This window comes from Harpia harpyja, chromosome 11, assembly GCF_026419915.1.
Source record: "Harpia harpyja isolate bHarHar1 chromosome 11, bHarHar1 primary haplotype, whole genome shotgun sequence".
Classification (NCBI taxonomy): Eukaryota; Metazoa; Chordata; class Aves; order Accipitriformes; family Accipitridae; genus Harpia; species Harpia harpyja.
Genome location: NC_068950.1, coordinates 15,674,965 through 15,698,454, shown reverse-complemented (window position 1 = coordinate 15,698,454; position 23,490 = coordinate 15,674,965). Strand labels below are relative to the sequence as shown.

General features: G+C 38.4%; 1 long non-coding RNA gene across 1 annotated transcript; it reads left to right on the top strand.

The window, feature by feature from the left end:
* The first annotated feature begins 9,889 nt into the window (after positions 1–9,889).
* Positions 9,890–22,979, top strand: LOC128148541 (uncharacterized). The gene is made up of 3 exons (XR_008237312.1): positions 9,890–10,090; positions 12,932–13,023; positions 22,668–22,979. It is a non-coding gene; the product is annotated as an uncharacterized LOC128148541 (long non-coding RNA).
* The last annotated feature ends 511 nt before the right edge of the window (positions 22,980–23,490 follow it).

The following is a 23,490-nucleotide window of genomic DNA, read 5'->3' as shown; positions in this document are numbered from 1 at the left end:
AATTCGTAATCACCTTTTGAAACTATATAGTATGAAGGAAACAACAGCGGCAGCAGCAACAACAAAAACACTAGCACCAAACTCTGCTTTTACATGCATACAGATAAAACAAGAGTGTTTTTTTTTTTAAATTAATCACACTCCTCTAAATCTATAGTAGGGCAAGTGGAAACCTATCATCACCTTTGTTTTGTAAGAGAAAACCATAAACTTCAAGATGGAATTTCTGCTCATATCTTCAGCATAATACTTCACTGTATGTCCATTTCTTTCAATGGAAGAAAGCAAATGTCAATTCTATCTTCAGGAAGCTCAGGAAGGAGGATGCAGTCTGCTAGAGGCTGGTCATCCTCACCTCCATCCCTAGGAAGGTGATGGAGCAACAGAAATGCCTTTGCTTTATTTAGTACCAATTATTCTCAAGGTAATAGTACAACAGAGACTTATGTATTTGACTTACTGGTTTTTAGTGTGCTAACAATCTCTACTATGATTTCGCTATGCTTTCTGTTTAATATGTGCTGTTAAATTGCCCGATTGCATCATGTTTTGAAACTATTTTGAAACAAATGCTTGGATCTAATTATTTTACAAGTCTGGAAGTCTGCTTATTGCTTTTTGTTGCTGCTCAATATAATAACTGAGTTCACAATCAGCTGGGAAGGAGAGGATGAGAGGGTGCTGGAGGTAAAAATAAAGAGCCACTGAGATCTTTAACAAATATTACTCTTTATTTACATATTTCAGATATTAACAATCTTGTGACCATGATTTTTATAAGTAATAATAAGTATGGGGAAAGGAAACTAAATTCATGCACTAGGTAGATAAAGTATTACTTTATAGTTTTTATTATAGGGAAAAACCTGAGCTCTGAAAGCCTCAGGCCAATAACCAGGTACAGACAAGTTATTATAAGTATCTGTACTGCTGGGGGCTAGAACTGTAAATGTATTGCCTTCAAATTATTCTGTACAAAGGTGATTAGGAAAAATAAGTTCATAGGCCGATAATATTGCAAAATTCCTAATTTTTCTGCTACCAACAAGAGCAATAAAAGATCTGATCCAAGGGATCCTGTTAAAATGAAAACTAGAAAGAAAATACTAGTACCTGAGTTGGTGTATTGGGTATCAGTGGCAACGTTTGAAGGGGGGGCGCTGCAGGGAGGCGTCTGTGAGAAAAGACCAGGGGCTGCACCATGATGGTCCCAGCAAGTCCCAGCCAGCTCGACAATGGCCCCACTGTAGCCACAGCTGAGCTTGTCGGTGACGCTGATGGCACCTCTGTGAAAATCTATTTAAGAAAGGGCAAAATGCCACACAAGCAGTGAGGGCTGAGGAGAAGAAGTGTGAGAAAGAGTCCTGCAACACCTAGGTCATGAAGAAGGAGGAGGAAGAAGTGCTCCAGGCGCCAGAGCAGATACATCTCTGCAGCCGGTGGAGAGACCATGGTGGAGCAGGTATCCACACTGCAGCCTGTGGAAGGACCCACACTGGAGCAGGGGAAAAGTGTGAAGAGGTAGGAGTGGCAGAGAGCAGTGCTGTGTACAGACCACAACCCTCCTATTCCCAATCCCCCTGCGCTCCTAAGTGTTGGGGAGGTAGAGGAGTGGGGAATGAAGGAGTAAAGCTGAATGTGGAAAAGGGGTGAGGGTATTTTAAGTTCAGTTTTTCTTTCTCATCATCCTTTTTTTACTTTTGAATTGCCAATAAATTAAATAAACTTTTCCCAAGTTAGGTCTATTTTGCCAGTGATGGTTATTCATAAGTGATCTCTCTGTCTTTGTATCAACCCATGAGTTTTTTCATTTTATGTTCTTCCCTTGTCCTCTTGAGGAGGGAGAGTGAGAGAGTGGCTGGGTGGGTGTCTGGCAGCCGGCCAAGGTCAATCCACCATATTTTGACATGACCATGTAAATCTAAGTACACACTCAGCCCATGCAGACACATGCACAAAGGTTTCTGGACCTAGAATCAGAAGCACAATATTAACTAGTGGTATAATAGATCTTGTCATTCATTGCCTGAAAACTATTTTCATAATAAGACCATCCAGTAGAAGTACTGGATTAGGCTAAGATGGAGAGCAGACATGAAGCAGAAATAAATAATGGAATTTTTTTAATCATAAAGAAAACCTGGATATGGAATCAGAAAGACATCTGCTCAACTGAATGTATGAATACAGCCTTATTAGTTACTCTGAAAAAAAGTAATCTTCCAAAGCTCTTTCAGGCTTTCTTTTTCTTTTCAAACAAGCAAATAAAAAAGCCTCACACAACAAAAACAAAAAATATGAAACCCAAAAAACAAAACCAAAAAGCCAAAACCTTATCTGAACTATCAGATGCCATCTTCTTGCAATTTTTTTCATTGGTACATTGCCTGCAAGCAGCAGGGCTAGTAGAGTTACCATTCACTGCTTTGTTTCCCTCTAGAAAATATTATCAGCTAGTCGCAACAAGTGATTATTAGCAAACAGATAAATTGCTAGTACTTACATCAGATATGTATACAAAAAAAAACTTACCACCACTGATTATCCTCCAAGGGTGGCTTAATAAACATAAAATATTTTATTACTATTATGAGTAATCTATTCATTATGTCACTACTTAAACTTTATCAAATGTAAAAATTTGCCTCACAAAGGATTGGCATTATCATTATATGCTTGTGAAAAATAGGAATTATATAAAAGCCCTGGAAAATTTGAAAGCATTTATTTCTTTGTTAAATTTCCTCCTTCATAAATCTCACTTTACTCAGTGCAGTTCATAGAAAGAGCAATTACCAGTAGCTCAAAAAACAAATTACACAAATAGTACCTTTATTAATAAGCAACAATTCAGCTGTTAAGCAATGCATTATTCTATGTTCTTTTTATTCTGTATCATCAATGGCTCTGTGGATCAAAAGCAAAGAAAATCTTTGCAATCTTCAGCTTTAACATTTATATTTATAAACATAAACCTCACCATACTGAATAGCAACAGATTTAAAATATTTAAGGTTCATTTTGCCAAATAAATAACTACAATGTTGTTATTATGAACTCCAAATGACCCAGTATAAGTATCAATCACATAGTGAGCTCAATAGCATTTCAATATGATATATAAGTATTCTATATTGCAAATTTCAGGGAATCATACATGAATGAATTGAGAGTAAAATATCCTTCCTATTCCACTAGTTTTTTTCTGATCTATGATACTCCATGCAGATTTTAAATGAATGAGCAGTATGATTTGGAACAAGCTTAGGTATCTGTATGCTGGAGTACGCTGGAGGTATTGTCACCTAATCCAGTTAACTACTTTGTGTCTTTAAGGCACCATTTAAGTTATGTCTTATTTTGCAACTGGATCTCCATGAAGAAAGAACTATATGCAGAAAAAATCTCTTTCACCATCTTGGAATAACACTGGTCCACATGTGATAGGTGCTGCCAGAGGACTCCTAGGTAAAAAGCCTGTGCAAATGAAGCTTTTTGTCCACTACTTACCTTTCTGTGGTCAGAAAAATAGGATGTTTTCTTATTAAGTGCACAGAGATAACAATTTAATATTGCTGTTTCTACATTCCCTGTAACAGAAACATGCATATACATATATATCTCAATAAAATGCAGTTTGATAGCTGAATTTACTGGTTTATTATTTTGACTGTGAGATGTATTGCACCTTCACAAAGTTCTGCCAGCCTTCATGTCTAACTGGAGTTCCTTAACAGTTCAAGGGAGACCTCAGATGCTCACTAGGAGGAAGAGAACATCAGGTTACATTTAAGAACCCATTCAAATGGAAACCTCCTAGAGTAAGAAAAGCAATTATTTTTAGATTGACTGCCAGTCCGCAGATGACAACACAGCTTAGATGCTGCCCAACTCCACCAAACTTAAGAGAAGGAGGGATCCAAATACTAGTGCAGACAGTCTAGCAGGTATTCATGACAGGAACTCAGTCAGGTTGGCAACATGATCCTATCCCTTGATTTACAAGAAACCTAGGATTGAATATCAGTGAGGTAGTTTGTTAGGGACATCATAAATACTGTGGGAGCAGCTCAGAACACCTGGCATTCGTTTTCCAGAGTGAATGTTAGAATTTGTTGTGCTGCATGTTTGCCAAGCCTTTGAAGAACTAGTTTTACAGGATGGCCTGGTGTATGCCTGGGAAGATGTGGCTGAAGACAGTCACGAGTATGTGTATGGAATGTTTTTACCTTTAACTGTTCTGAGGACTGGCAAGCATCCCAGCTGAGCCACATATGCTTTCCTGTGTTAGTAACATATAAGTATGCTGTAAGAGACAATAAAGAGTTCCTTTTTTGCAGTTGCTTCAGAACCATCTCATTGTCATCCCAAGTGCCTCTTTCAAATACAAAAAAAGAAAAGCAGTATATTAGGAGTTCAGTCTAAAATGTAGACTAATCTTTGAATCATACCAACCTTTTTTTCTGTTTGGAAATTCTCCAGTTTATCAAGATGAAGAGGAAAGCAGAGAGTACTGATTTACTGGTGTTACAATGACATGGCCTCTAACACTAGGGCACCATGGAAGTAGCAGCAATTTACTACAGAGCAGTATAATTTCTAATCTCAGTCATAAAATAACTTGTTAATATTTCTAGATTGCTGTATTGGGTCTGGCTGAGATGGAGTTAATACTCCCCATAGCAGCCCTCATAGCACTGTGCTCTGCATCAGTAGCTAGAAAGGTGTTGATAACACACCAGTGTTTTGGCTACTGCTGAGCAGTGCTGGCACAGCATCAAGGCTGTCTCCCCAACATTTTTGCCCCCCCCCTCAACGGCAGGCTGGGGCAGGGCGAGATCTCGGGAGGGGACATAACCAGGACAGCTGACCTAAACTAACCAAACAGATATTCCATACCATATGACATCAGCTCAGATAAAAAAGCTAAGTAAAGGGAGACGGAAGTGGGGCATTTTTTGTCTTCAGGAGCAACCACTACGCTTTCTGAAGCCCTGCTTCCCAGGAAGTGGCTAGACATCGCCTGCTGATGGGAAGTAGAGAATAATATCATTTGTTTTTCTTTGCTTTCGCGCGCGACCTTGGCTTTCAGTTTATTAAACTGTCCTTATCTTGACCCACGAGCCTTTTGTTATATTTTCTTCCCCCTGTCCAGTTAAGAAGGGGGAGTGATAGAGCGGCTTTGGTGGGCACCTGGCATCCAGCCAGGGTCAACCCACTACAATTGCATAAAACACTGCAGTTTACCAATAAACAGCCAGATTTTTTTAGTAGTCAGAACTTTCTATCAAGTAAGCCTCCCTCCTCATTTTTCATGTCTTATTTCTGGAATACCAGAAATGCTTAGAAAACCTTTACATCTGTCACTTCCTTTCATATCAACTTTTACCATCTAGTTTATAATTCCTTTATGGAATGACATATAAAAGGTAAATTAAACTTACCTTTGTGCTAAGTGGAAGACACAGCAGATTTTCAGGACTGTTTGTCATAGTTTACCTGGTGCCTGGACAGTTTACCAATTTCTAGTTTAAATGGACTAGGTAATCTTGCCTGCTTCAAACACAAAAATAGAAAACTTGCTGCCATAGATTATCTTCATACTCAGTTTTATATTTTTTTCAGCGAAGAGGATATTATAATTACTGAAACAGTTAATTTTTATAAGGCGGCATTACCCACCATATCAGGGAACTTCTCTGCTGTCTGGACTATGTGCAAGGTCATAGTCCATTTTTAGGTACAATTTCTGATTATAAAGTCTCACAGAATTATATAATAATTTAGGTTGGAAGGGTCCTTTGGATGTGAAATTATCCAACCACCTACTTAAGGCAGGGTCAGCTTAGTTAATTTGCTCAGGGTTTGGTCCAGTAGGACTTTAATGTTGCCAAAGATAACAATCCCTTTTTTGGTAACCTGTTCCAGTTTTTGACCACTCTCATGGTGAAAATGTTTTTTCTTATATGTAGCCCAGTATTTGTTTTGTTGCCACTTGTGTCTGTTGCCTTTTGTACTATCTCAGTAAACCTCTGAGAAAGGTCCCTCTGAATAGAAATTATGGAATCTCAGAAATGTCTAGGCTGGAAGGCACCTTTGGAGATCATCTGGTCCAAACTGTTGGAAGCAGGGCATTAGGTTAGGTTATCCAGTGCCTTGTAAAGACAAGTCTGGATTGTTTCCAGTGAGGGACAATCCACCACATATCTGGGCAACCTCTTCCAATATTGTTCTTTATATCTAGACAGAACTACTCCTAAAGCAACTTGTGCCTATTACGTCTTTCTAAATGGTATCTTTTCCCTCCAGCATGTTGAACAGCTGCCCCAGTTTGACCTTGAATTTACTGAGTGCTCTCCATTCCGTTATCCAGGTCATTAATAAAAATAACACATAATATTGGCCCCAGTATTGGTCACTAAGGGACCTTCACTAGAAATCAGCTGCCAGCTGAACTTTGTGAACTTTGTACCACTGATCACAACCCTTTGAGCTCAACAGTCCAGCCAATTTTCTAATTTTCTTTATAGTCTACTTATCCAATCTGCCTTTCAATAATTTGGATATAAAGATACTATAGGGACTGTGTCAAGTTCTTGTTAAAGCCAAAGTAAATGAGATCCACTGCTCTCTTCTCAATGCGTGTCATTGTCACATGAGTATACACAGGTACACAAAGCACCTTCTAGGGCCCTAAAATACCGATTTAGAACTGCAATTAGTTACCCCATTCATCTTTGTTAAAAATAAGAAATCTCGAAATTATTTAGAGCATCAGATCAAGATGCTTTTCCCAGTGATTAACCGGATGATGGTAAATTTAGTAGCAGTGAGAAATATAAGACAGAAGCTGTAGTTTTAACACATGTAGCAAGGTAAATATAGATATCTAAATTAGGTAAATATTAGATATCCAAATCATAGAAAGTTTCACCACAGATTTTATAATTCTGATGTCTTTCCAGAATTCTAGCTCTGACATAAGAAAAGACTTTTTTCCTTCACTTTTGTGCCTTTGATTTTTCATCAACCCTTAATAAAGATCAGTTCAAATCCTTGCAGTGTCCTTGTTAAAAATTACTTCTATTGAACATATCCAGATACTAGAAATAGCCTTTTCACTTTGCTGAGCAAACTTGTGGTACAAGCTATTACTAAGTATGAATGAGAATAGCTAAATATTTTCAATCCCATTACATTAGTGCTAAGAAACTTTACTGAACTATAATATAGTAGTGTGAAAAAATATATGGGTGGTAAATTTATCTTACTGAGATCTTTAAATACAAGGACTATGGAAAAATATTCTAGTTTTATGTAAAAACGTCCTTTAAAGTGCAGCATACATCTGCCAGGTTTCATCCAAGAATAAGGATAGATATAGAAACGATATTTTATAATTGAAAGCCTTGCTATATTGTCATTAGCATAATTATCTCAGCAAGTGATCTGCTTCTGGAATCCATTTAATTCTTCATCACTTTTACGTTCATAGCAACAAGAAAAAGCTGAGCAAATTTGTTGACTTTTCTCAACTCTTGCCTTTTATTTATTCTTGTAGGTAAGCCACACAATAAGGTAGCAGTATGCCTATATGCCTGAAATTTTGTTACTGCAGTTCATTCTCTTACCCTATCAATCAGCTCTCTGTAGAAACAAGTAAATGTGCTATTTGCTTTCTAAATAAGATTCCTTATAAGTGGCACTGTCTCTTAGTTATGGTTCTAACTAATTTCATGGATATGTCAAATCTCATCACTGCTTAAAGTCACATGACACTCAACTTTTTCCAGTCAATCTGCATGAAACTAGTACTGTTCTTTACAATTGCCCATCAAATGGCAAAAATTAACCATTTATGGATCTGCAGTTTTGATCTTCTCTATTATTTAAACTCTTTGGTAGAGCATGTGGCATATGACAATAAAATGGGGGGGATATAAGGTCAGCTGGTTCTACATTGCCCTACTAAAATCAAATTTGATTACTAAGGCAACATAAAGACATTCAATTACAACACGTCTGTTCAGCAAAATGTATGACACCTATCAGTAAAATTTTCGCATGGAAGCTATTCAGAAATGAAAAACTGTGCTTGGAACATTATTTGAGCATGTGCACATATTCACACACAGCACAAGTGAGTTACCTGGGTCTTGATTATCCATTTCTAAAAATTGAAGGTGTTTGAACATGAGCTGTGGCTCACATTTACTCCCTCTATGAATAAATAAACAATTATGTCACCTCAAAATCTGTAAGCTCATTTCTTTAACAGGCCTTGGTCCCTAGTAGAGGCCATGAAACCTGTTGTCCCAGGCTGGTAGGTAATGATTATGTGGATTTGGGGGGAGTTACTACTAATAAAACTATTGCTTTATTCCAATATATTTGTTGCTGATCAACTCCAGAGCTATAAAGCACAGCAGGAGGATGACAGTGAGTTACACTGTCATTCCTAGGAATGATCTCTTTGCCAATTAATTTGAAGAAGAAGCATGGTGTGGTGATGCGTTCCCCCCACCTCCTGGGCTGCTCTGCAATCTCAGGAATTCCTGTTAGGCCTTGGCCTTTGTGTAATGAGTTGGGTGGTTAAGCGTTCCTTCACCGTACCAGGAACTCTTGCATGGCAATGGTGGGGAGTGGCACTGACTGTACCAAGAATACCTCTTGCCTGGCTGAGGTGGGGAACGAGAGCGGGAATAATTAGTCATGTCCCTGACAGCCTTGGAACATCCATTACCTGGATAGTAGCTTGAGGGGAACAGTACCAGTGTTACTGCAATTCCAGTAATTTGCTAACGACTAAAACCAATCATCTTGTGAACCTATAAACAGCGGTACTAAGTGAGGCCCTTTGAGCTCTCCTGGAGTGCAGTGAGCTGCAGCCAGCATCTCCCTTCTGAGTGGGACACCTCTCAGAGCTTGTGAACTCTCCAGTTTGCAAAGTTTGGAGGATGGTCGCTGAAAGCTGAGGAGGGGATCTGGGCTGAAACCCTTCACTCCTTGAGGCTCAACCCTTGCCCGCTGAGAAATGCCGAGACATTTGAAGTGAATATTTCACTGAACTCAAGGGGAATTTTTAACAGGTATACCTTTGTTTATATATATATAGAACTTTGTGTCTCTGTGTGTGCATGTGTGAATTGACCTAGGTATCCAATAGCAAGTATAATATAAATATTGCCATTTCAAATCTATAATTAAGTCACTGTTGTGATTGTAGTAATTTCTATTGAATCACTTTGTAAATGTTAAATTAGTCAATGATTAAGTGCTGCTAAATCTTGTGATCCACCTTAAATGTGAATAAACCTTAGACTGCTGCTACACACATATAATCCCTTAAGACATAAACCATTGACCAAGTCTGGGACTAGGAGTAGATCCAGCCACACCTAAGCTCCATCAGGAGTTTAGAAAGCAAGAGTGTCTTCTCTGAAACTCGTGACTCAATGGGCAGGTCTCCCTTGCCTTTTTGCATCTTCAGTCTCTGTATAAATCATTCTAGTTTGATTCTAACTTGATTTTCCTTTGTACACTTCATCCATGTATTAAGTAATAGAGTGAATCTCACCATCAAACTTTGTGAAGTTGCACTTTTATAAACTCCTATTAAATAACTTTTGCTAATACCCCTGATGGTGATTCTTTAAGCAGCCCAAACCACTCATTCATGACACATGGCAAAACTGTTTCATTCACGCTATTCATCCCTTCTCTTATGAATACAGATTTTCTGAAGATAAAAGCTTATCATCTTTCAGAATTCTATGCACAATGTAAAAGAGCTTTTCCATTACTTAACTCTCTGTGACAAACTCTGTCCTCTGAGACTTGTCCACAATTTCCATTAGCATCAACAGCAGTTACATGTAAGTATTAGATGGCAGATCTGGTCCTCTGACTGAGAAGTAGTCACAGTGAGCACTCCCATCTGAATGAAAAAGGAACAAAATGCCAATTGATTTGCATGGGATGCAAATTGACATTGTGTCTTCTTATGTTCATATGTTTGAAAAACTGTTCTGTTTTATGGACCATCTTCAACCACAGAATTCAGGGCAACAGTTCTTTGAATACCTTCAAAGTAAGTTCAAACACATTTAAAACAATCTAACTAGAATACCACTTTTTTCTTTTTTACAAGTAGTTTTAGGGGGCTTAGAAATAGTTGCATATGTTAAAATGAATGTCAACACCTGATTTAGTAAAGCAAAATACATTTCAAGTATTAAAGCTTATTGAAAAAATGACAAACATTATCAAGTTGATTATTACTTTTTTATGCTTAAACCAATTTTAAAAAAATCTGTTAAGTTTTTTGTAAGAATCCTGTCAACATCTAAAATCCGTGTAAACAGTAATGATTTTTTTTTAAAATGGAAAAACTGTAGGTCCTGAGAACCCAAATTCTAAGGACAGAATTGAAAAAAAAAAAACCAAACCAACAGTAGTAGGTAAATATAACCTTAATAATAAGACAAATAATCTTTACTATCTGTTAATATTTACGGAAATGTTATATATTTATATTGCAATGAATTTTAAGTAAACAAAACTTAGGTTGCTTAATTAGGTTTCTAAACTAGAATTAAAATTAAGTTACTTAATGCATTTAGATCAATAATGCCTGAAGATGTTATGATAATAAGAATGTTAGGAAATCAAGCCCTTCTGATGAAAAACAAAAACACCAGACTTATTAAGTACTTCCATGTTATTCAGAAGTTTTTTAAAGAAGAACAGAATAACAAGAAGCTGTTCATAAGAAAAAAACCCCACACAAGTAACATCATAATGAGCCTACAAAATCTAAAGCAATACATTTCAGTGACCATTTTTCACAGTCCTTCTGTAACTTGTCCAAGTATTCTCAGTCATACTAAAGATAGATAGCATTTCTGATTCTACATTGTGATTAAAAAGCCAGGTCTAACTGCGAGCTGTTGAATAATTCTGAACAATTCATGCTTCCAGATCATCATACTGAATACCTTATGCTTCCAGAACAAACAAAAAAAAGCAATAAAAAAGTTATTATTATCATATCATAGAATCATAGAATGATTTCGGTTGGAAGGGATCTTAAAGATCATCTAGTTCCAACCCCCCCCTGCAATGGGTAGGGACACCTTCCACTAGACCAGGTTGCTCAAAGCCCCATCCAACCTGGCCTTGAACACTGCCAGGGAGGGGGCATCCACAACTTCTCTGCGCAATGTGTTCCAGTGCCTCACTACCCTCATAGTGAAGAATTTCTCCCTTATATCTAAACTAAATCTACCCTCTTTCAGTTGTATATTCACTGAAAATATATTATCTCCTCCATAAAACATAAAATAAGATCTGTGAGTTTATCTGTAAATTCCATAAAGCACAGTATTTTAATTTTCACAGGAAGTTCCTTATGCTGCATTTAAATTGTGCTACTTAGTCTCTGCATATGCCCAGAAGTAGCTTTTCAACTACCTCTAATTTATTTCAACAAGTATTTTATCTTATTAGGGAACTGACTGCTTTTCAAGGCCATCTGGCAATGTTGTTCAGGCATTTGTTTAAAGTGGAATGAATTTTTCACCTTATTCACGAGTATGTACATCAAGAATATTTTTCCTTAGATGTTCAAAAAACTTAAAATGGACCCCAGACCAAATCTGGAGACTGTCTAAAAATGTCATGCAAATAAAGTTAATTAAAATAAAAGATTGAATATAAGCCAAATGAATACATCTCCTGGAAAGTTGTTAAAATCTGTTTGGGGAGATCAATTTAGGGTATATAAAAATATTTTTATTTACTTTTATCATCTATATCATTAGGTATTTCAAGACATAGTAGCTGACTAACTATGCCATTATTTCAGAATAATCAAGGAGGAAATAGCTAAAACTGAGTTAGAGATGGTTTCTTCTTAGATTTTTTTTTTTTGAGTTGCCAAAATTTTTCCTAGGATAAAAAAAAAAAATCAAAGTCTAGAAAACATTTTGGAACTGCAAAACAGGAAAAAATATATATGGGTAAAGTGATGTGTTCTGAATAAACACATTTATATTTTGACTTCTTTTCTTAAAATACTGAAAATGAACTGTGACAACCATTTTCATTTGGAAAGCTAACAAGAATAACACCAAAATACGAAATCAGAAGATTTTGGAGAACTAGCCAGTTCAAGTTCATTGATTTGGTAGTGCACTGTACTTAATAGTTAGCTGTGGTTTAAATACTGAAAGAAATGCAAAGATGGATTGTGTGTATTTAGCAAGGTGTTGGCATCAGGGGAGTGCAGGGTTCTCTGTGAGAGATCAGGAACTGCCTGTGCCAGACACAGCTGGTTCCATCTTGTTCCAGATGGTATTATAATGATGCCACAGAAGCCACAACTGAGTCCGTCAGCAATGCTGGTGGCACCTCTGTGAAATGAAATGACAAAATACTGAACAGACAGAGGGGTGAGGAGAAAAAGCGTGAGGAACAGCCCTGCAACACAAAGGTGAGAAAAGGAGAAGGCAGTGCTGCAGGTGCAGGAGCAGGGATGTCCCTGCAGCCTGTGGAGAGATCATGCTCAAAGCAAATTTCCACAATGGAGCCTGTGGAAGGACCCACACTGGAGCAGGGGAAATGTGTGAGGAGGAAGGAGCTGCAGAGAGGAGCTGTTTTCGACTGATCACAACTCCCATTTCCCACCCCTGCCTGCACTGCTTGTTGAGGGGAGGAGGTAGAGGAGTGGGGAGTGAAGGAGTGAAGTTGAGCCTGAAAGGAGTAGGGAGCAAGATAGTGTTTAATTTTTTTATTTTGTTTCTCACTACCTTTTTTTTTTTTTTTTAAATTGGCAATAAATTAAACTAACTCCTCAAGTCTTGTCTGTTTTGCCTGTGATGCAAGTGATCTCCCTGTCCTTATCTCAACCCACTGTTTTTTTTCACCCTAGTTTTTCCCCCATCCTCTTGAAGAGGGGGACTGAGAGAGCAGCTGGTTGGGCATCTAGCAACTGGTGAAGGTCAACTCACGACACAGAGAGAAGTAAGTGTTAACCTGCTGCAGAAGCACATTTGCTGGAAAGCAAATGGTATTTTTAGAATTAAAGGCAAAAAACCAATTCATAAAACAATGATAGTAATTAAATACTAGTGTAATTTTATTTTGTAATGTAATTATATATTAATAACTTAGAGAAGGTTATTTTTGTAGGAGATATGCTGGCATTCCCTCCTTAATTCAAGTAAACCTATTGTGATGCTCGGTAGCTTTTTTGGGGGCAAATGAAAAAGGAAAGAGAAAAAACAGAAAAAGAAAAGAAAATCAAAATACACCATAACAGAACATGCTTTATTTTTCAGGGCAAACTCACTGTACAGTCAGTAAGGAAATTGATCAGAGACCACAAATGCCCACAAAGTACTGTAAAGCCAAAGAAAGGGCTGAATTTCTTCTTCCAGAAAAAGTACTTTCTCGATGTTTTCTTCCAGTTTTGGTACTTCATTCAGTGTATGCACATTTTTCCATTAAATTTCTTTATATTTTATGTATTTTGAGGCCTAGCTCCCACAATGCAGCTAACAGAGGCAGCCAAGAGAGATGCAGCAGTTTCTACAGAAGTTCGCACAGAAGGGTATGCAGAAGAGGGCCTCAGATAAATTTATATCACAGTAACAGTCTCAGATACCGTGGTAACATGGTACAGAGCAGTTTCCCCAGCAGGTGTTGGAGCAGCTCTCCTTGCCAGCGTAGAGGCTTTGACACAGACTGGGCTCTGGATCTCATCCAACCTTCTGACTTTTCTTCCATGTGGGCACAAAGGATACTGCTGGGAGAAACCTGGACATGATGAAAAGTGACTACAAAGCTCTGAGGGCATTAGCCAAGGGCGTGGGGGCCAAAGCAGTGTTGTCTTCAATCCTGTCAGTGAGGGGAAAGGGAGCAAGGAGAAGGACACTAATAGGATAAGTCAATAACTGGCCAGGCTGCCCAGGGAAGTGGTTGAGTCACCATCCCTGTGGGTATTTAAAGGACATGTAGATGTGGCGCTTAGGAACATGGTTTAGTGGTGGACTTGGCAGCGTTATGTTCACAGCTGGACTCATATCTTATGGGTCCTTTCTAACCTAAATGATTCTATGACAGGAATGGATCACAAAATCAACATAGTGGGGCTTAAGCAAGGTCAACTCCAGCGTTTACATGTAAGTAAGGAAGTACCTACAAGGCACCATTATGGAGAAAACCTAAAACCCTTTCTAGGAAGTCAAATTGCTGGGGTGCCTCCCTAAAGTCCCTATATACTAATGTACAGAGGGTCATGCTGCCACCCAGAGGGACTTCAACAGGCTGGAGAAATAGGCTGACAGGAACCTCATGAAGTTTAATAAAGGGAAGCCTGAAGTCCTGCACCTGGGGAAGAACAACCCCTGGGACCAATATATGCTGGGTGCTGACCAGCTGGAAAGCAGCTTGGCAGAAAAGGCCCTAGGGGTCCTTGTGGGAGCATAATAATGGACTCAACGACAGATCAATATGATCATAGTTGAAGACCCTTTACTAGAGCATCAGACATCATTTTTATACATTGTTTGCATCCGTACATGCATTTAGCTATTTTACTATTGGTTACACACATTATTCACGCGTTGTCTACGCGCCTAGTTACACTTAATGATTGGTTATATCAACACTGTACACGCGCATAAACATAAGACATAATTGGTTATACTAACTAAAACATGCAAAACTTGTCTTAGTCTAATTGGTGAAGATAAACTGCCAAACTGAGGTTCTTTGTGCCAAGTTCCCTTTATCGTGGAATGCGCACCTGTGTTCTTCTAATTGGTATCTTTCTTTTTTTGTCTTCTTGTTTATTCTGTTCAAGGCTTTCTAAAGGCGTCTGGAATGCTCTTGCGACTGTTAGCTAAATATGTGTCCACAATTCCCCCTTTTTTGTTTTCCGTCAATTAACACAGCCTTACTTGATCTATCAATTAATTTTTAAACACATTGCAACATACAAGGCTCACAAATTAAAATACAAAAAAAAAAAACCCCACTACGAGATAAATCAAAACTATCTTAACTAATGATTTAAGAGCAGCTCTATTTTGTAAGGTTGTGTGTCTAATACTATCTACATCTAACAGTAAATCAGATAATACTACACCAATCTGTATTCAGGGACCCCAGAATTTGTGATTCCTGGGGTGGCAATGAGGGTGAATGCCCAATCTGTGGAAACCAGGCATTCCCATCCATTGAGTCCATGACCTGCTGCACAGGGGTCTCCATCAACAAGTGCTTAAACTTTGTTGACACCAGTGGAACCCCCTATTAAACCTGTGAAAAAGGGATTGCTTGGTGTTGCTGTACGGAGGCATAAGTAATCTTGTCCGGTCACGTCAGCCAGGGTCATCCAGATGTTTTCTTTGGCTTGCGGCGGTATCCATGATTACGTCCATCCGAGGACTGTGAGGAAGGTGGACCATCCGTACATTCTTGTGTTGTCTTGCTCCGCGAACTCAGCCCAGTAATCGGTAGGTGCCAGCTTTACGTGGGCGTCCCCACAGAGGCAACGATGGCCTTGCCGTACACCAGCCCGATGCTCTTCGGAAAATCCCGGTATTTATACATTTGCAGAGGAACGGATTTCAGCACACGTGGCCACCAGGTGCCAAAATCCGCCTCGGTTGCAACATGGGGAGCCTATGACGCATGCGCTCACTGGCGAAGCACGCTGCATGAGTCATAGCTATCCTGTCTATTGGTTCATGGGCTTTGTGATGCGGTTGCAATGCACAGAGAATCTTGACCTGTTATGTTGGCCAAGGTGACCTACTCGTTAGTTTTTGGCTGAGGTGGTATTCATATTGCTGCACCATCTAGGATGTTCCAGATGATAATGGTCGTACAAATCGAGCGGGAGTCCATCGTGGGCCTGTATCCCTAATTTCCGGCCGCTCCTTATATGTGGATAAAAGGTATCTAAATATCGGTGGACCGCCTGCATCAGACCAACGATTTAGCAAATTTAAAACAGAAGTGGCTTTAGCTAACTTTTCTTGTGGAGAGAGATTCCCTACTCCCTTTTTTGTTTTTTGTCAATTAACAGCTGCTGTATTGCCCTTTGCAAAGATCTATGAACACAATTAATTAAACACAGTAAAAGCAACATTATACCTAATAAAATACACAAGAATAAAAGAAACCCCGATTTTTGACAGATACAAACCAACTCCTAAGTCCCCATCCTGCAGCTAAATGCTCTAAGTCGAAATGACAGCTTTCTTAATTGCGTTAAAGCTCTTGCAGCTCCTTCTTGCTTTTGCAGTTCTGTTATCTTGTTTATTAATTGCTCCACTGTCCAAGTTCCTCATGTCCGTTGTTTTTCTGGTGGTTCAAAGTCCTTTCATACTGCAGGTGTCACGTACTCCGGCCCAGTCATGCTAACTGCGGCCTACTTAACTCTAAATAATCAGGCTCAAAGAAATGTCCCCCATTTTCCATGAAATCTCCCACAATCCCCCCTTTTTGTTTTTGTGCAAGCCAAGTTACATGAAATGATTTTGCAATCATACGTTCAAGTATTTTTATGATACATGGTACAATCATTACAACTGCTAATATTACAATTAAAATAACTAAGCCATGCATAAGCAAATCTTTCAACCATCCCGTAATTCCCAAACTTGCTAGTCATCCACCTAACCCTGTGTCAATTATCGTGAGCCTTTTACTGTGAATCATATTGATATCAGGTGTTAGTAGCGTAAGTTGTCCAAGGCTACATGGCCTCCTGTTAAGTTTCAATGGAATTCCCCCCCACGCTCTATCCCCACAAATTAAAAACATCCCCACAGGTAAAGCAGCTGGAATAGAAAAAAGAGCGTAATATTCTGGAATAGATATAGTTACACCAAGCTGTAGCATTTCTATATACAGGCAAAATAGCATTTACATTCTGACCCTTTCGAGTGGTGTTATAGGTGTAATTAAACATCACACAGACATTCATGATGACTGATCCTAACAACTCTAACTCTTGAGATTCTTGCATTACTTGAGGCAGGTGTGCATACACATCGTCCCAATTATCGACACAGGATTGTGGGTTAGTATAAAGGGAAAATTCAGGCATTGGATCTGGCCAGGTGTCTAGAGGTAACCCCACCAAACAGGTAGAAAAAGGGTTTTCAGGGGTAGTGACAGAAAGACATATAGCTTCTTGATGCGTTATGTTCGCCAAAGTTACCCATACATTCTGTTTTGGTTGTTGGATCATCCATTCTTCATTTATGTGTGTCACCCATAACAGGCCGAATGCAGCGAGAAGGAGTCCTTTTAGGTTCAGCGTTTTTCTAAGGATGTAACGACTGTCTAGAGTTTTACCCACTTTGCTGGTACCCATCTTGTTCTGTGATCTGTAACAACACAAGCATAACCTCATCCCCAGATTATTAATTGAAATGGTCCTTCCCATACATTTTTCTCAACATTTTTAACCCTAACTTGAACATTGCTATTAATGTCAAACAAATCTCCTACCATGTCTTGTACATGTTTTACAATTGGTGGTACACTTTTGCTTCTTTTATGATTTTCCAATCAAATGGAACCCATTGATTAGGTCCACCCCCAGCCCCAGCAATAACTGGAAACGCTGTGGGAGTTGCTATGATTTCTCCCTCAATTAAGGCATCATGAATAATTCCCTGTCATTTATTCCAGCGGTCCGTTGTTTCTGGAAAGTTGGGGATCAGTTCCCTAGGAGGTGAAGAAGGCAGAGGTATAGCTGCAGGACAAGGAGGGGGGCAGAGGTAAAAAATGGTTTAAAGGGGGGGGGGGGGGTGCATCAAAGGATACGGCTGGTGGTTTTTCTCGCTTCGCAGCAGCCTCCAGCTGTGCCAGCTTTTCTATTACTGACTGCAACTACTGCGAAGTGAGCTCCGGCCCCTCTTCATGCTCTTAAGGCGACCTAGGCATAGACGGAGGCAACGGAGGGTATATGCTAGGTATAATTTGTTCATGTTGAGCAGCAATATCTGGAGGCTGTTTTCTTGTAGGAGGATTTTTACTCACTTCCTGATTCTGTAGGGTTTCCTTTAAGTTTACAGTTAGGGAGGCTTGGGAACTGTCAGATGGCTGATTAATATCAGCAGTCCCAGGGAGTGGAGCAGAAGTCAAGGGCACAGGAGCAGGCGGAAGAGCTCCAGGGAAGCCAAAAGTCTCTCTCGCTGCATTATGTTTTTCTCCATGCGTTTCCCCTTTGCTTGCGGTTGGAGAGAGAGCAGCAAAAGCAGACGCAGCTGCTTTACGATCTGCTTTCATTTCTTGCAGAGTTGTCTTAATTATTTTCCATAAAGGTGCAAGACCTTTAACTTCTTTAGACCCATCACTAATTTCATCCCATAGGGAGGTTCCGATAGCTTCCCAGGTACTAAGCTCAAAAGCTGTACCCACACTAATTAAAAGGTTTCTGTCCTTGCTCCATTGTAAAAGCCGCTTTAAACAAGCTTCATCATATTTTATGCCTCTCTTTGAGAGTATATGTTGGAGGAGCTTAACTACCACTTCTTCTTCTTTGGAAAGCATAGACCCCATCTCCTCCCCCGACTGCTCACCTCCTTTATGGGCGAGTCCTCACCTCGATGGGCGAAAAAACAACAGTGCTGTCTTATCTGCCTCTATGGGCACACCAGCCGGGGCAGTCAGTCTTTCGGTCAGGATCCTCCTGTCTTCCTCTTATCCTGGCGTTCGTTCTCCAAACGTAGCGCAGAATTTGGGGGTCCCTGTTCGGGCGCCAATTGCGGTAGCATAATAATGGACTCAACGACAGATCAATATGATCATAGTTGAAGACCCTTTACTAGAGCATCAGACATCATTTTTATACATTGTTTGCATCCGTACATGCATTTAGTTATTTTACTATTGGTTACACACATTATTCACGCGTTGTCCACGCGCCTAGTTACACTTAATGATTGGTTATATCAACACTGCACATGCGCATAAACATAAGACATAATTGGTTATACTAACTAAAACATGCAAAACTTGTCTTAGTCTAATTGGTGAAGATAAACTGCCAAACTGAGGTTCTTTGTGCCAAGTTCCCTTTATCGTGGAATGCGCACCTGTGTTCTTCTAATTGGTATCTTTCTTTTTTTGTCTTCTTGTTTATTCTGTTCAAGGCTTTCTAAAGGCGTCTGGAATGCTCTTGCGACTGTTAGCTAAATATGTGTCCACAGGTCCTGGTACACATGAAGTTGAAAATGAGCTAGCAATATGCCCTCATGGCAAAGTTGGCTAAGTATCCTGGGCTGCATTTGACAAAGTATTGCCAGCAGGTCAAGCGAGGTGATCCTTCTGCTCTGCTCAGCACTGGTGAGGCCACACCTGGAGAGCTATGTCCCGTTCTGGGCTCCCCAGTACACGAGAGACATGGACATAGTAGAGAGAGTCCAACAAAGGTCCATGAAGATGTTGAAGGGACTGCAACATCTCTCCTGTGAGGGACCGCTGAGAGACCTGGGACTGTTCAGCCTTGAGAAGAGAAGATCCAACGGAGATCTTATGTCAATATTTATTAATGGATAGTTACAATAGATGTTTATAGGTATTTATTATATCTCTCTCACACCCTGTTTTCTAAATTAAAGTTAATTTTTTTTATCCACAATATAAAGGAATGATTATTTGAATTGCAGGTTGTATGTTTTTTTTCTGTCCTTGGAAGATTGACTGAAACAAAAAATACAGGTGAAAGCATACATTTGTCAATAAGATTTTATATAACCACTTGAAAAGTAGTAATAATTATAACTCAGCATTTAAATAGCAACTTTAGATCTTCAAAGCACAGTGACTCATTAATCTTCATAAGACCCCCAAGGAAATTAATGGCCTATACAACAGTTAATGGAGTATGTTCTTCAAAATCCCTAATGCTCATTCTCCTCTTAAATTATTAAATTGTCCAAATTAATTAATTAATTGCTAGAACATGTACCAAATAAATTGGGGTCACAAAAAAGAGAATGTAACTATGAAGATTTTCCTTCATCAGTACACTCAAGAACTTCTTCTTAGATTGAAAATATATCTTCCAAAATTAAAAATTAGTAACTGTCCAAATGTCCTAAATTCTATAAATTTAACAGCCCAAATGCTCAATGCTTGCATCGGTCTTACAGGATTTACAAATCCTGGAGAACAATGGCAGGGTGTGAGGAAACTGAAACTTGCTTTCAGCCACTTGGGGAATTACAAACTAGACCAAAATCTAATGGTACTAAGCATCCAGCAAATCATTAATACTTTTTCCATGAGACACGGGATGTTGGTAGATCTGAAAAATGTGTGCACACACAAACACACAAATACCTACAGATGTTAAATTTAATTTTGAATATTTTCAGGTAGCAACAACTGTTTAGGATCTATTGCTAAAGTCACCTTACAAACAGGAAAGACTGAAAAAAATGTCGAACTTACTCTTTTCTTCTTACTTTGATTAATAAATGAACAATAGAAATGTTTCTTGGAGTTACTGAAAATACCAAAATATCAACTCACTTATAGTCTAAATTAAATATCTTACTACCCTACAGTAATTAATTTTGTTAATTCCACTGTAAACTAGGAACAAAGTACAATTTATTCAAGTCTGTCTGATAATCTCCAAGTTCAAAACGTTACAAATAGGTGCCTTTGGCTGGATTAATTGCCATACTTAATTCAACACTTGCCTCGTAGTGCCCCTCCTGAATCAGACTTAAAGTTCCACTTGGGAAAGAGCTTATTAACAGGCTATTAGGTTGTCTCTGTCACTTATCAGTTATTTGCAGAAGGCACCCATGGATAACAATCAAAATGGTTCAGAAAATAATTTTCATAAGGATTGAAGAAATGTTTGGAGAGTAAAATAAAAATATTTCCTATTATCTTTTAGGGGTTTTTTTAATACATTTTGTACATATTTAAAATGTTTTGGGGATTATCACAGGAAAATATTTAAACAAGCAATGTGCATGCAAACATATCTGCTGGATGTGCTGTCCAGATTCTTATGCTGTATATATTCTTATACAATGGCATACACAAATATTGCTTTCCTTAAAATGTATGTATATTTTGAGCATTCTATATATATGTCTGTAATATGTGTTACTATAGCATAACATATGTATATATGTTACTATAGCAGTATGATCCATTAAAAATTCTCTTTTAATTACTAGCATGATCATACAAATATTTAAAAATAGCCAAGAATGATACGTAAGAATGATAAATGAAGTTGGGATAAGTAACTGTCCAAAATAGCTAATAACTTCATCTTAATTATGCCAATCTCTATAGAATCCTTCTGTTGGCTACAGGAGAGACTGACTTCACCAGGGTGATTCAGACAGGGAGTAGAACTTACACCTTTAAACTATATTTAGGAAGGTCACTATCTTTTCTCTTCCTGTTTCCAGCTATAGAGGGAGAGTTAGGATGGAAGGCTCATTAAATTAATCTCTGTGAACTATTCATCCACATCAGGTTTCAGTTTACAAACTTGTCTCTTATTTCACATCTTCAGGAATTACTGTGCTTTAAAATAAATGTGCATTTATTCTACAAAGGCACAATTAATAAGCTCCCCCAAACATTGTGGGTTTAGCAAATAAATTGTCTAAACTGTAAAGAATCCAATGCTAAATGTGTCTTAATTGGAGCCAGCTCCAATATTTCCCAAGTTATAAAGTCCTACAGAGAGAGGGCTTAAAAACAAAAACATATTGCTCAGAAACTTTAATTGACTCTACTTACATGAACTGGATTATAAACGTTACACATAATAAACTTGCAGGTCCCTAAAGAATCTGATTTCTTTCATTTAATCTATATTTCAGGTTTTAATTAGTGCAGTGGAAAACTCAATTACTCCTGAAATTATGTCATTATAATTTGTAACCCAAAATAATGGAATGTAACGCCTCTTCATTTCCACATCCAGCTGAAAACAGGGCTTTACCTTTCAAAGCTGAAAGCTCTGGGGACAGACAGGAGATGGTTTACATCAGCCCATGTTTATATTCAGAAGTTTGATGTTTACATCATAATTCTCAGCACTTTTCTTGAATGGTTTCCAATGATCATTTAGGTTGATACTTATTATTATTTCTACTGACTTGCTGTTTATTTTCCTTGTTTAACTAAAGACTTTGAAATACTTCGATTTTTGGAAGTGCCTTGCCATGGAAGAATGGAAGCTCTTTTTTTCTTTTTTTTTATTTTGAGGGGTCAGAATTCATGCTTCTTCTTCTAATGCCTTCTTATCACTCACCCAGCCTCACACTCGTAACACTAGTGAAGCACTTTAGTGAAGAGATGAAAATTTTTGTTATATTAATTACAAAAAATGTCCTTATCTTTTAGGGAAAAAATTAATAGGGATTTTTCACCTATATGTTGCTAAAAATCTCTGAAATGACACAATTTTGGTCACCATTTTACCTTTTATGACCATGTTAGGAAACTGATCCAAAAGCTGTTTATTGGCAGCATGCAAACTCTTCTCGCTAGTGCTGTCAACATCATTCTTTAATATTTCAGCAATGCAAATTCTTATATGAAACCCAAATATTCACAAGATTTAATCACTACTGTTTTATCATATTTCAATACCCAAGACATCTGCCTTGAAGAACGTGAGTCTCCAGTGCTGGGAAAATGTGAACAATTGTGCTACAAAGGCAATACTAGACCAGGAGAGGGAAAAAGGCTGTAAGTATACTTATCATCTCCAAAATAGTCTCTTTGATTGAAACACCTAAAATTTGATTAAACATTAAGTAAACAAAGAATGCAATGCTCTTTGGAGAACATATGTTACAAATAGAATTGAATGCAAAAGGAAGCTAGTTCATCTACCAAGTGGAAAAATGCAGGTGGTTTTGAAGAAGAAACAAAGGTACAAGTTAGAGAAGTTTATAAAAGGATTAGGTGGGAATGTTTGAGTAGCTGACTGGAAAACAAGAATTATGTTTAGAACTTTCTTTACAACTTACATAAGGAGAAAACATACTAAACTTAAAAAGTAGCTTGTTCAAAAAGTAGGTAGAAAATATACTAAAATTATCCACAAAAAAGATTTCTAAAAAGTTACTAAGACAACTCATGTGAAGCTATTCAGGTCACGGAAGGAAATGGAACATAAAAAACGTGACACTGCTAAGCTCCATTTATTAATAGACCAAGTATGGCATAGGCTGTGTCAAAGGGAGTGTTTCACTCACATTTGCACACTTACACACACACACAGACACACCACTGACAAGGACATGCCTGGGTTACCACTTCTGTGAGATGGCATAGCTGAGCCAGAGGAACTAGTGACTCTCTTCTGGTCAGACTGTCAGCCCATAGGTCATGGTTCAACTCCCAAATGTAGCAGCACCATCTTGGGCATTGGCTTCCATGTGGGGTCTGAAAGCTGCATACCATCAGTCCCCC